This window comes from Euprymna scolopes, chromosome 17 (genome assembly GCF_053919585.1).
Source record: "Euprymna scolopes isolate OS-2025 chromosome 17, ASM5391958v1, whole genome shotgun sequence".
Classification (NCBI taxonomy): domain Eukaryota; kingdom Metazoa; phylum Mollusca; class Cephalopoda; order Sepiida; family Sepiolidae; genus Euprymna; species Euprymna scolopes.
The window spans coordinates 41525936-41540326 of NC_136498.1; positions in this window are offsets into that span (position 1 = coordinate 41525936).

Genomic DNA, 14391 nt, shown 5'->3' on the forward strand with positions numbered 1-14391 from the left:
GTAAGAAAATGGATGTCGTCCCTTATGTAGCTCTTAACTTGAGCTGTGAAAGGTTGTAATAAGATGTCTATTAAGTTGCTAAGTCTGCTTGTCGGACAGGCTGGTCCTGCTACAATGGGTCTAAATGTAAGGTCACTAGGGTTTGGAGCGCTAATATATTCTGAGTTTTGTGTATCGATGGCAAGTTTTATTGTGCCAGATTTGTGTATTTTAGGCAGTCCGTAGAAGTTGTTGGTCTTTGTAATGAAATTCGTGAGGAAGTCCTTTTCTTTCTTTTTTAATATTTTGTTGGGTGTTGTACAAAGTTTTGTGATTTTTGAGATGGTGGTGTTATCTATGTTGGTACTAATGGGTTTATAGTAGTGTTTGTCATCCAGTAATTCTGTACTTTTTGTTTCATAATACGTTTTGTCCATGATTACTACGGCACTGCCTTTGTCTGCTTCTTTTATTATTATGTCATTATTATTACGGATCTTTTCGAGTGCTTGTTTTTGCTTATGTGTGAGGTTGCTTATGGTTTTGTGTTTTTTTTTTGGAGGTTAAGGTTCCAGAGATTTTCGAAGTAGCTGTTTAGTTCTTTTGTGTTGTTCTGTTTATTAGGGAAATATGTTGAATTGTTTTTTACTAAAGAATCATCTTTGTCCCCTTTGTTATCTAGTGTTTCTATTAGTCTAAATTTCCATTCGAATTCTTTAAGGTCCTTTTTTAGTTCTGCTATATTGCTTTTAGGGGTGGGGCAGAATTTGAGGCCCAGCTTCAGTATTTCCATTTCGTTCTTTGATAAGGAGTATGTGGATAAATTGATTATTTTGGGTCTAATTTTTTCTAACCTGGAATTGTTGTTCCCTGCGGGTTTCCTAAAAAATGGTGGGGTTGTTTGTTTCCTTGTTTCGAGGAGTGGTGTGTTTTAGGGTGATGTGATGTCTCCTTGTAAAATGAGTGTTGTGTACAATATTGTGAGGGTTCAGTGATAAATGATTGAATGGGTTGTCGTTATATGTTGTTTGTGTTGGATAGTTGTGTTTCAGTTGGAATTGGTGTTGCTGTTGAGGATACATGCATTGTTGTATAGGGTTGTGTTGTCGGGGTTTGTTGTAGGGAAGGTCTGTTTGTTGGGATTGGTGTTGCATGGGATGTTCTTATTGTTCCCGTTGATGGGGGAGGTGCCTTAGGGGTTTGTTTCTTTGTGTGGGATATGAGGGGTGAGAGTTGTAGGTAGTGTTTTGAATCATGTGATGTCTCAGGTAGTTGTGTTGCATTGTGGGGATGTTTTGGTAGGGGTTGTTTAGTAAAGGTATTTTTTCGTTGTTTGTATATATATATATATTATAAGTAATGCCCCTGACCCACTTACCATAGTAGTAGAGCAGCGAAACTTGGCACAGTTATTAGTATTTCTCTCCATAGAAATCACTCAGAGTTATGCATTTCTCTCGTCGTTTGATGCAGCTCTGGAGACCGTTTTTTAGAACACCCAGGCTGGTCCTCCAACAAGGACGTGACTTCAGAAATCAAGGCTGCATCATCTGGGAAACGCTTTCCTTTCAAAAACAACTTCATGGCTGGGAAGAGGCGAAAGTCAGAGGGCGCAAGGTCAGGAGAGTAGGGAGGATGAGGAAGGATTTCATAACCACACGCCCGTGCTTCTAATCTGGCGACATGCGAGTTGTGGACCGGGGCGTTGTTCTGCAGGAGGAGGGTACCTTTGCTGATCTTGCCCCGCCTCTTGATTTTGATAGCTTCTCTTAAGTTCCTCAAAAGTGAAGCATAATAGGCTCCTGTAATTGTGGTACCCTTTGCCAGGAAATATGTCATCACTACTCCGTTCTGGTCCCAAAAAACTGTGAGCATGACGTTGCCAGCGGAGGGCTGCACCCTTGCCTTCTTTGGAGGTGGTGAGTCCAAGTGCTTCCACTGCATTGACTGGGTTTTGGTCTCTGGATCATAGTGATGGACCCAGGTTTCATCTTGTGTAATCAGTCGTTTGAAAAACTTTGACTCATCTTCTTGGCACATCTCCAAATTCATCCTCGAGCACTCGACGCGTTCTCGCTTCTGAAATGGTGTGAGCTACCTGCGAATCTACCTGGCAGACACCTTATGCATATGCAAATGGTCATGAATGATAGTTTCCACAGACCCTGTACTCATCTTTACATCTTGGCCTATTTGGCGAGTAGTAATGCGCCGATCTTCCAAAATGGCAGCCTCAACTTTACGGGCAGATGCCGCATCAATAGCAGAAGGGGGGCGACCAGGTATTGGAGCTGTTTCCAAAGACTTCCGGTCATGTTTGAATTCACGATGCCCGCGTTTTACAAGGTCATATGATGGGGCATTATCACCATAAGTTTCTTTCATTTCATCAAAAGTCTTCTGTGGTGTGCGTCCTTTCAAATACAAAAAACCGGATCAGTGCTCAACATTCAACAGGCTCCATTTCGCACCTGACTCAGTTTAAACACCTGTAAAACAGAAACCACAATTAGTTCAGAGCTGTAATTTGCCACATAACCCGTAGAGATATAAATCATTGCACATGCAAAATTTCAGCTAGATCAGACAACTTAGTGTGGGCCAAGGGCATTACTTATTGCACACCCTTGTATATATATATATATATATATATATATATATATATATGTATATATATATATTATATAAACACTTCAACTTTATAAACGATTGCAATTTGTATGAACCTGAATTTATTTTGTTTAGTATTTGTAACATGAAATATAATTAATTAATTGTCTCTTATCGCGATATTAGAAATTTTAAATATTAAGAAAAGAAATGAGAGCATTGTCATTTTATGGGGTGCGTTTAATAGGAGGCGAAACCCTATCGAACAATTGTGATCATCGGGTGATATGTACTTTTGTCGTCGAATCTGTCTTGTATATGTGATTATTTTCACATGGATTTTGGAATTAAATGGAATTCTACACTTCAGCGCATTTCCTGAAAATGTTATCATTTGTCAGCAAAACATAGTTCGATGATCGATTTAATCAATTTTAAATCAGTTATCTGACGTTTATTGAAAGTCATAAATCGCTGTTCTAGTCTGTTTTTAAGCTTTATAAAAATGTAATATATTCAAGCGAAACATTTTTTTTCGGAAGGATGTCAGCTAAAATCCCTGACAGCCAATGATGTTGTCATAGAAGGAAAGGCAACGCTTGACAGGAAACTACATCAAGGAAGTGTTCCCACTTCTGAAACAATTGAACGAGCAGTTAGATTTCTAGTAAAAAAGAATATTATGTATGGTGTTTATTGGAATAGGCTTTCAAGTGTATTATTATTATTTTTAGTAGTTGTAGTTGTAGTATTTATTTATCTGTTTTTATTTACATTAAAATGTATTCATTATTATTGCTATTATTAGTAGTAGTGATATTAGTATTTAGTTATCGGTTTTTATTTGCATTAAGGAGCATTTGTTATTAGTAGTAGTATTTATTTAATCTTTTTTTATTTGCATTGAAGTGTATTTATTAGTAGCAATGGTAGTATTAGTCGTATTTATTTGTTTTTATTTGCATTACAGTGTATTTATTATTATTAATAGTAGTAGTAGTATTTGTCTGTCTTTTATCTGCATAAAAGTGTATTATTATTATTATTAGTAGTAGTAGTAGTAGTAGTAGTAGTAGTAGTAGTAGTCACATTTTGTGTCTGGCTATTGGTATTGCCGATTTTATACTGATAGGCGGATCATAAGAAATGAAAATCGGTTGTCATCATCTTTTTTTCACAATCTTCCAGCACTTTTCGCATGATTCTGGCAGTTCACAGCAAGGCAGTCATTTGAAGTACCCCAACATTGCAATGGATTCCAATTTTCTAAATTCACTTGTCAAATCCATGAGCTACACTCCCGAGGGCCCCATCACAATAGGTACAACTTCTTTCTTTAACTTCCACAATCTTTTTATCTCCCTTTTAAATTCTTGGCACTACTCGACTTTCTCATTTTCTTTTTCCTTCATATCCACATCAGCTGATGCTGCTATATCAATTATTATTGGTTTGTGTTCCTTTTTTTCCAAAAAGACCAAATCTGGTCTTCTTGCTTCGACCATATTATTACATTGGATATTCGTATCTTACAATAATTTCAGATTATTACTCTCTACCACCTCTTCTGGATCATGCGCATCCTATTTTTCACTGCATTCCAACGTTTTTTGTGTTTTTTTTGCATATATCCGAATGGAGGCTTCTCGAAATATTGTCATGGTGGCTCTTGTAATCCATCTTGAACTAACTTTTCACAACTACTTACGACCAGTTGTACATTCTCACCTTTCTGTCCACACAGTCGACATAGAGGACTTTGAGCCGTTTTATCAATGTGATCCTTTACATAATTTGTCCTGAACGCTTGCTCCTACGTGGCATATTAAGACTTCTGTTCAAACCTTCAAGTCACATTTTGACAACAATTGCAAGGTTTTTTTCCCTTGCCACTGCCCTCTGGTAAATCTATGCTGAACTAGTCATGCATTTGCTTCGCAAACTATTTGTTTTTCTTTCTTTTGTTTTTTGTTCATTTCTTGCGTTAAATGTCTTGCTTCTAATTAGTCTGTTTTCTTTTTGTTTGTTTTTTGTTTTATTATTATTTTTTTGCAATTTTTCAAATTTTGACACGCCCTTTTGAAGTTTTTTCTTACAGTTGGAGACGTAAATTTGCAGACTATTTTCTTCTTCTTTTGCAAATCGTTATATCCTTATATAGTTCTCATTCTCTCTCTCTTTTCTTCTCACATATAACCTATCAACATCACTCGTTGGGTGAAGACCTCCCTTCATTTTCATCGTTTTCCATGTCCTCCTCTCAATATCTTTCAGCTCCTTTGTTCCATTGAATAATACCCGCCTCATATGTTTACTGCAAATATTTTGTTTCCCCCATTCAATCTGTAGTCTTCTTTTGTATTCTTTCCTATTATTTCCTTCCTTTCAGCCTCTTTTATTTTATCCAATTCCACAATTCTTTAATATATGTATCCTTCTCCATGTTCTTTTATCATTTTCCTATTCAAAATTTTTATTCCTTTACTTTTAAGAATTTTCGCTTTTTCAATTTCAATGCACAATACTTCTTTATGCCAAATTCCGTACCTATATCATTACTGAATATGTGAACAGTTCTTCTAGAAGTGTAAGTTATGTTTAGTTTCAGAACAGTTACCGATGGTTTGTTGTTCCACACAAGTCCTGAGAGGTGACTGTTTGCAGTAGACAGTTCCACAGAGCAAAAGATTCTTACCGTGTCAATACGGAAAAAAAACATATGTAAAATAGCTACAGAAAAGGTTTAATATTTATGGAGCAATTCTGGTTTCTGATTGGTTGGTAGCAGAACGTGAATTAATTCGATTCGTCAGTTCCTAGCAGCATTGTCTATAAATAGAATCACCCGACTGTGTGGGATCATACCCCATTATAAATCTTTTATGATGAGATGTGTATCCTAGCGGCTTCGGCTGCAGGGAGACAGGGAAGTACATGTCAAGGATTCGTCACTTAAGACTCATCCCAACATGTGAGGGGCCAGGAACCGGCCCAGCACCTGTTGGACTGATGTACACCGCCTGGGTAATACCTAGGAGGTCCACCCTCCCAGGCCTTGCCACCGGGCTTTCCGGTGGGGCAAGTTTATTGCTTGCTGCCTGAGGCGCCCCGACCGGGGAATGCCGACGGGGTTACTCAGGCAATTTTTAAAATTGCAGGAGTGCCCCTCCTTTAGGGGAGCCTGCGGGGTTCACACTTTCCAGGCCTTGTGCCAAATATTGCCGATGTGGGCGGCAATTAAATAACTACCCCATTATAAATCTTTTATGATGGGATGTGTCTCCTAGCGGCTTCGGCTGCAGGGAGACAGGGTAGTACACGTCAAGGATTCGTCACTTGACACTCAGCCCAACAGGTGAGGGGCCGAGAACCGGCCCAGCACCTGTTGGACTGATGTACGCCGCCTGGGTAATACCTAGGAGGTCCATCCTCCCAGGCCTTGCCACCGGACTTTCCGGTGGAGCAAGTTTATTGCTTGCTGCCTGAGGCGCCCCGACCGGGGAATACCGACGGGGTTACTCAGGCAATTTTTGAAATTGCAGGAGTGCCCCTCCTTTAGGGGAGCCTGCAGGGTTCCCACTTTCCGGCTTTGTGCCACATTTTGCTGAGTGGGCAGCAATAAATCTCTACCCCATTATAAATCTTTTATGATGGGATGTGTCTCCTAGCGGCTTCGGCTGCAGGGAGACAGGGTAGTACACGTCAAGGATTCGTCACTTGACACTCAGCCCAACAGGTGAGGGGCCGAGAACCGGCCCAGCACCTGTTGGACTGATGTACGCCGCCTGGGTAATACCTAGGAGGTCCATCCTCCCAGGCCTTGCCACCGGACTTTCCGGTGGAGCAAGTTTATTGCTTGCTGCCTGAGGCGCCCCGACCGGGGAATGCCGACGGGGTTACTCAGGCAATTTTTGAAATTGCAGGAGTGCCCCTCCTTTAGGGGAGCCTGCAGGGTTCCCACTTTCCGGCTTTGTGCCACATTTTGCTGAGTGGGCAGCAATAAATCTCTACCCCCATTATAAATCAAAAATATTGTAACAGTTCTTACAAGCCTATTTAGCTGGTATGTGTTCTTTTCATACAACTTTAAGTCATTCATAAATAAGAAACGGTTTACCTGCACTCCTTCTTTTCTCTTTTATGTCACGCATTTGCTTTTCGTAACATGAACGACAAGAGTACCAAACTAAAACGAACAATAATGGTGACAAGCTATTGCCTCGAAAAATCTCTCTCTTCACTTAAACTTCCCCAAGATTTTCTCCGTTTGATGTTAATAACACTTTCCATTGTTTCATGTTTTTTCCAAGAAATTACACACATTCGCCACTATTCCAAATATTTCCATACATTCTTTAGTCCAGTTAAGTAGAATGAGAGCATATCCCATCACATCCATCCATAGCCTTGAGCCCCTGGAGGGGCATAGGCCATCTACAACTTTGTAGATGCTTTTGTAGCGACTGAGTTCTTTTTACGGGGTAAGAGTGCTTGCCCCACGTCCAACCTTCCCAGAAGGTACATACAACGCCTAGCCTTCCCAAATAGTCACCCATCTGGCACTGGCTAGGCTCAACGTTGCTTAACTTCGCTGATCTGGCGAGAACCGGTGTGTCAACGTGATTGTGCCGAGATCATATGCTTTTCGGTAATTAATCAATGACATGCATACATTTGTGGATCTTTTCTTACAAGTTCGAAGTATTTCCCTATCAATCAGCAACTGATCCTTGGTCCTTCTGCTATCTCGTTTACATCTCTTTTGTGCCTCGTTATAACCTCTTTCTTTCCCAAATGTTTGTAAATATAATCTAACGAAATGCCTATCAGTTGTTTTAACATTAGTGAAAGGCAGGTGATGGGCTGATACTTATCAACCGAAGTGCCCTTTGAAATATCCTTCTGGCAGAGTACTGTCCTTCCACGCATGTTCTATTCAGGAATTACATCTGTCAACATTCCATCAATTTGAAATGCAATCCTTCCATGCAAGGTGGTAAACCTTTTTAACTAACACCTTTGTGCACCACGTGGTTCGGAAGCTTTCCAATTTGGAATTATTTTACGTTTTTTACTCACTTTCTCCTTACAGACTTTCACATCTAGGGGTTGCTTTAACTTTGTATTTCATTCCTCCCATCTTTGTATTACATTCCTCCCACCTTCCAGCTGTAAACCGCTTTCATTTTGTTTCTTTTTTACACTCCAAATATTACGTCAAAACTTTGTGCACTCTTTGGACTTTGGTACTTCATTTACGTAATTAGACCTTCTATCCTTCATAATCCTTCATAGAATTTCTTCTGATCCAGACTAAATAACCTATTCTCTCTGAGCTGTTGAGGTATTTTATTCATATCTCTTCACTTTGGCACTTTTTGCTAGCAATCTTTCTTTGGTCTCCTCTAGGACATTTTTTATTTCCTTTTCTTTTTACTCTGCACTTTTCATTCAATTGTTTGAATTTTTCTGTCTTCCTCGCATCCAATTATTATTATTATTATTATTATTATTATTATTATTATTATTATTATTATTATTATTTGATTATGGAGAAAAGGCGAGAAAATACCATAAAGATTCGCAATCCTCGTCAAGATCTAACAAATACAATTTTTACAAAGAAGAAATAATTTACACCGCCCACCCGAAAAAAAAAATCTATACAAATCCCCTGTCACTTTTCAGCTCAAAAATGCTGTGCTGTCGAAAAAAGTTAGAGAATCTATTTTAAGGAAAACAAAAATCAATAAGGCGTTGTGTTCTGTCGAAGGTTTTGTGATTGGCTGTTGTATTTAAAAAAATGATTAAATGATGAAACAACACATTTGTTTTACCTCTTCACACCAGACGACATCTTGCTTCAGTTTGAAATAAACGTGCATCTTAAATGTTAGTATATTTTGTTTCGTGTGATCATTCATTGGAAGCTCGGAAATGAATCGATCGATTACGCTTTTAAATATTCATTCGTATGTCACATTTATTTGTAAAATCCTATTCTGTTAAATTTACGTTTGAAATGATTTTTGTGTTTGTCTGTCAAACTTAAGTGTAACATATATCGTTGATAGTTCATAGTTTTAAATGGCGTTTAATTTTTAAAATAAAGCATTTTGTTCTTGTTCTATGAGCTGAAATGGTTAAACATAAACATTTAATGAATACATCTAAAGAATTCCTATTCAAAGTTTGAAGAAGTTTCTTTTCCTTTCTTACGAGAGTATGGCAGAGAATAATCTAATATTCTTAACCGTGTATTATTTTTTTCCGCAATACAAAGAGAAATGCAATTGTCTCAGCGTGCAACTGATTTGGGTTTTATTCCCACTCTTAATATTTTCATAATGTCTATTTACTTTATATTCGGTTAAACGACATAATTATTGAAACCAATCTTATAATTTATAATAAATTATCAGTTACATATACATATAAATATATATATATATATACATTTATATATATACATAATTTATAATAAATATGCATATATATATATACATAATTTATAATAAATTATCAGCAACCGTGATAAATATCGTTGAAATTTTAACATTTATTTTTTTTAAAATCCGGCCACAGTGATCTAATGATTATAACATCATGATTTTCGTTGCGAGCTAAGGTGACCTACTTTTTATTTCAACTTTAAAGTGATCAACAGTAAGAAACCGAGTTTCTTAAAGGGGCTGACATAATTATTACAATAAAAATGTTAATACCTACAGACGCTTGTGTTTTATCCTTTCGGGAATCGTCAGTGTAGAGTGACACGATTACTACCGGTCAGGAGAATCAGTCCCGGACACGAAGCCATCTCATCTGTATATATATATATATATATATATATATATATATATATATATATAAAGCTCCCCTCTTTGGTAGAGCACTCTCGTAAATTATCTTACTCGCTACTTAATTTAGCTGAAATAATGCGAAGCTCGCGATTTGTTTACAAACAAACGTTTGAGCCCTCTACGAGTAGCAGACGAATGTTTATTTAAATAATCGTTCGGACAGGTTAATTTCGGCCACCGATACCGTAGTCAAGGGGTAGGACTGCCGACTGTCATCACGACGGTTCTAGGTTCGATCCTCGGCTTGGGAGAGGTGTTAGTCTAGCGGCACTGATGAGTTGTGAAACAACGAAACAGGTCTGTATGTCGATGACTAAAATATATTTTATAAAGCTCCCCTCTTTGGTAGAGCACTCTCGTAAATTATCTTACTCGCTACTTAATTTAGCTGAAATAATGCGAAGCTCGCGATTTGTTTACAAACAAACGTTTGAGCCCTCTACGAGTAGCAGACGAATGTTTATTTAAATAATCGTTCGGACAGGTTAATTTCGGCCACCGATACCGTAGTCAAGGGGTAGGACTGCCGACTGTCATCACGACGGTTCTAGGTTCGATCCTCGGCTTGGGAGAGGTGTTAGTCTAGCGGCACTGATGAGTTGTGAAACAACGAAACAGGTCTGTATGTCGATGACTAAAATATATTTTATAAAGCTCCCCTCTTTGGTAGAGCACTCTCGTAAATTATCTTACTCGCTACTTAATTTAGCTGAAATAATGCGAAGCTCGCGATTTGTTTACAAACAAACGTTTGAGCCCTCTACGAGTAGCAGACGAATGTTTATTTAAATAATCGTTCGGACAGGTTAATTTCGGCCACCGATACCGTAGTCAAGGGGTAGGACTGCCGACTGTCATCACGACGGTTCTAGGTTCGATCCTCGGCTTGGGAGAGGTGTTAGTCTAGCGGCACTGATGAGTTGTGAAACAACGAAACAGGTCTGTATGTCGATGACTAAAATATATTTTATATATATATATATATATATTATTATTATTATCATTATTAGCATTAGCATTATTCATATTACTATTATTATTATTATCATTATTAGCATTAGCATTATTCATATTATTACTATTATTATTATCATTATTAGCATTAGCATTATTCATATTATTACTATTATTATTATCATTATCATTATTATTTTATTATTATTATTATTATTATTATTATGTGTTATTATTATTATTATTATTATTATTATTATTATTCGTGAAATACTATTGATGATGAAGGTTGCTAGGAATGTGATAGGGCTTTTGGTGACAAGTATCGCTTAATGGAAAACGGTGCTGACAGCAAAGAGAGAAGTGCTGGGGCAGGTTGGCATTAAACGTGGAATATTCCAAGGAGATTCGTTATCTCCACTTGTTTTTGTAATGATGTTGATGAAACTGAGCATCCTCTTGAAAAGAGAGGAACTGGGGTATAACTTTGGATCTGGTGTAAGACGCTTCAACCATCTACTGTTTATGGATGATTTGAAGATAATCGGTAGAAATGAAAAAGAAATAGAGAGACTGGTAGAGCTCGTAGGGACATACTCGGAAGACATTGGGATGGAGTTTGGGATTAGTAAATGTGCGGTGCTGGTGATGAAAAGGGGACTAAAAGTCCATTTGAGTGGAATAGTGCTGCAAAATGGAGAAATCATTAAAGAAATAGAAGATACAAGGTATAAGTATTTGGGAGTGTTGGAGGGTGTAGGCATCATGAACAGAGAATTGAAGCAGAAAGTCAGCAAGGAGTATCTTAGCAGAGTGAAACTAATTGCGAAGTCGAAATTGTATGGAGAAAAACTAATGAAAGCGGTGAATGCCTGGGCCGTCAGTGTTTTGAGATACAGTGCGGGAATTTTAGAATGATCTGACAAGGATTTTCATGCCATCTATATCAAAACAAGAAAAAGTTTTAGCAATGTTTGGTATATTCCGCATTCGAAGTAGCGTAGCGAGGCTGTATCAAAAGAGGAAAGACGATGGCACTGTATTAAAAAATGTAAAAGATCGTGTTAGAACTGAGGAGATGTCGTTGAAGGAGCATGTGGTTAGAAGTGAAGAGTGGATGCTTAAGGTTGTGGCCAATGAAGTGGAGGTATGTGAGATAAAGGCTGATTAGGGGAAACGTATGGATAGAGAAAGGGCAGATGAACTGGCTAGGAAGAAAATGCACGGAAGGTTATTCCAGGATATAGCAGAGGTGGCTGATGAAAGATCATGGCAATGGCTTAGAGCTGGACATCTGGTTAAGAGTACTGAAGCTTTTGTTTATGCAGCACAAGACCAGGCATTAGGAACATGATTGTTAAAAAAAGTGGTTCTAGGAGAGGAAGTTGCTGCAGAATACCGGATTTGTGATAAGACCTCAGAGTTAATTGCACACCTGCAGCTGGGTATAGTGGATTAGCCCAGAGAGAGCACCGCAAAAGACACCATCGCATGAGACTCCGGATATATTGGGAGGTCTGTAAGAAGTTTGGGATGAAGTGTGCTGGAAAGTGGTTTGATAAGGTACCTGATGAAGTGAGAACAAATAAGGATGGAAATATAGAGGTATGGTGGGACAAAAGTGTCATAACGACCAAGCAATTGGAACATAATAGTTCGGATTTGGTCGTCATTGACAAGGTCTCAAAAAACTGGCAGATTGTAGACTTCTCAGTACCCTGGGAGAGGAATATGAGATAGAAGGCGAACGAGAAGTGGAGCAATTATGCTCCATTGGCCTTGGAGATAAGGTGTATACACCGGGTTAAAACGCAAATAATCCCGATCATAGTAGAAACGCTAGGAGTAGTATCAAGTCGTCTGGAAGGACAATTGAAAACACTACGAATCTCCGATGTTTTAGGCGGCCTTCAGATACTGTTATTGTAGGTACCACCAACATCCTTAGGAAACCCTTTAACTTTTGAAGCTCCTGGTTTGGAGCCGGGATTGAGGAAATCCTCTGGAAATGATTTCTATCCCTTTCCAGGGATAGGTTGATAAACGAAATCAGAATTATTATTATTATTATTATTATTATTATTATTATTATTATTATTATTATTATTATATTATTATTATTATTATTATTATTATTATTATTATTATTATTATTATTAAAAATGTGTTTGTACATACGAGGTTACATACGAGGTTAGGAAATTTTATGGTTCTTTGTTAGAACACATGTTGTGTGCGTTCTTCCTTGATATTGAGTTTCCATGTCTGTTACTTGTTTGAAGAAGAACTATCGAACAAACATGAAAAGTAGACGGGGATTTAAATTGAATGCAATAAAATCAAAGATTAGTAGTATAAAGGAGTCTCGGTCATTACTGAAACCATTACGCAGTACATTAGTTAAATTTTCTAATACTGGAACAAGACAAGTACAATGAAAAATATTACGAATGCACCATGTCTATGCATCAATATTTAAAACTAATTTAAATTGATTTAAAATGTATTTTCTGAATTTAAATATATTTTAGAATATTATAGTATTTTCTGAATTTAAATATATTATAGCATGTTTGTATTAATTGTCAGTTCATATTAAAATATTTTTAATGCATTGTTAAATTTTAGAATTGTTTTTATTTTGTAGGAATTAAGTATATCTTTTTAGAATTCAAGTATTATTTTTATTATTAATAACAACAACAACAACAACAACAATAATAATATTAATAATAACAATAATAGTAATAATAATAATAATAATAACTGTTATAGTTTTAATTGATTTGTTTATTTTGTGAATAAATGAATTTTCCCATACGCAATACAGTTTAATTAAGCGCGTGATAGTCATGGCCATAGATTCGGTCGCATGTTTTCGGTAACACACTACTTTGTTAATACCAATTTGTTATGCCTATGATTGAAATGTTGTACTCTTGAAACGAATTCTGTTATTTGTCAAAAATAAAGCAGGTAAGATAACTCATTATGACTTGTAACAAGCCAAGTGTTTAAATTACGAAGAAAAAAACGAAATAAATGGAGGTAAATGTCGTCGTTATTTAAGTAGAATTAGTGCCAAAAAATAATTTCTGAAAACCATAGTCTTTCAAAGCACCAAGATAAACGAACCTACATGTCTGACGATTTTCTCTTGTTACTCACAACTAACATAAATAAGTTTTAAAGCTTGATTACTTCTGACATAGAATTTAGAGTTAATGCTCAGTTGCACATACAAATTTAACGAAAAATGAGCATCTGTTTTCGAGACAGCTTAATGTTTTAAACTACTTTGAAAGATTATGATTTTCAAAAATTCTTTTTGAAAGACTATGCTTTTCAAAAATTCTTTTTGAAAGACTATGCTTTTCAAAAATTATTTTTGAAAGACTGCTTTTCAAAAATTATTTTTGAATGACTATGCTTTTCAAAAATTATTTTTGAAAGACTATGCTTTTCAAAAATTATTTTTTGGGACGAGCTTTACTTAAATAACGATGACATTTACTTCCATTGATTTCGTATTTTTTCTTTAAATTATCTCCTAAACCAAAGTTACATTTTCTGATTAACGTTTAAATTTAATGTGATTATTTATTATTGTTTTAGTTCTTTTTAATCGATTATTCCTGGTTATACGACCTTGCCAGTCGTACTTATGGTTAATTTCAAAAGATTTACTTGACATCCACGAAATTTATCGAATGGTGTTGAAACGATAAACATTTTATGTTAATTAATATAGAAAACTAATCCCCAACTCGATATTTTTAAATTCCGTCAATATTTTCAGTCGATCTTATTAATAACTAATTGTGGGCAATCAACAAATGTTAATGACTTCTCAATATCATTGATCACATAATCTAATTTTTTTTAAATAATCAGGAGTAATCCCCGCTACTGTCTATCTATAACTGTCGTAGATGATCCTGATCTTTAGGGGGGTTTTCTCGGTCCTTTCTCTAATTATCTTCCA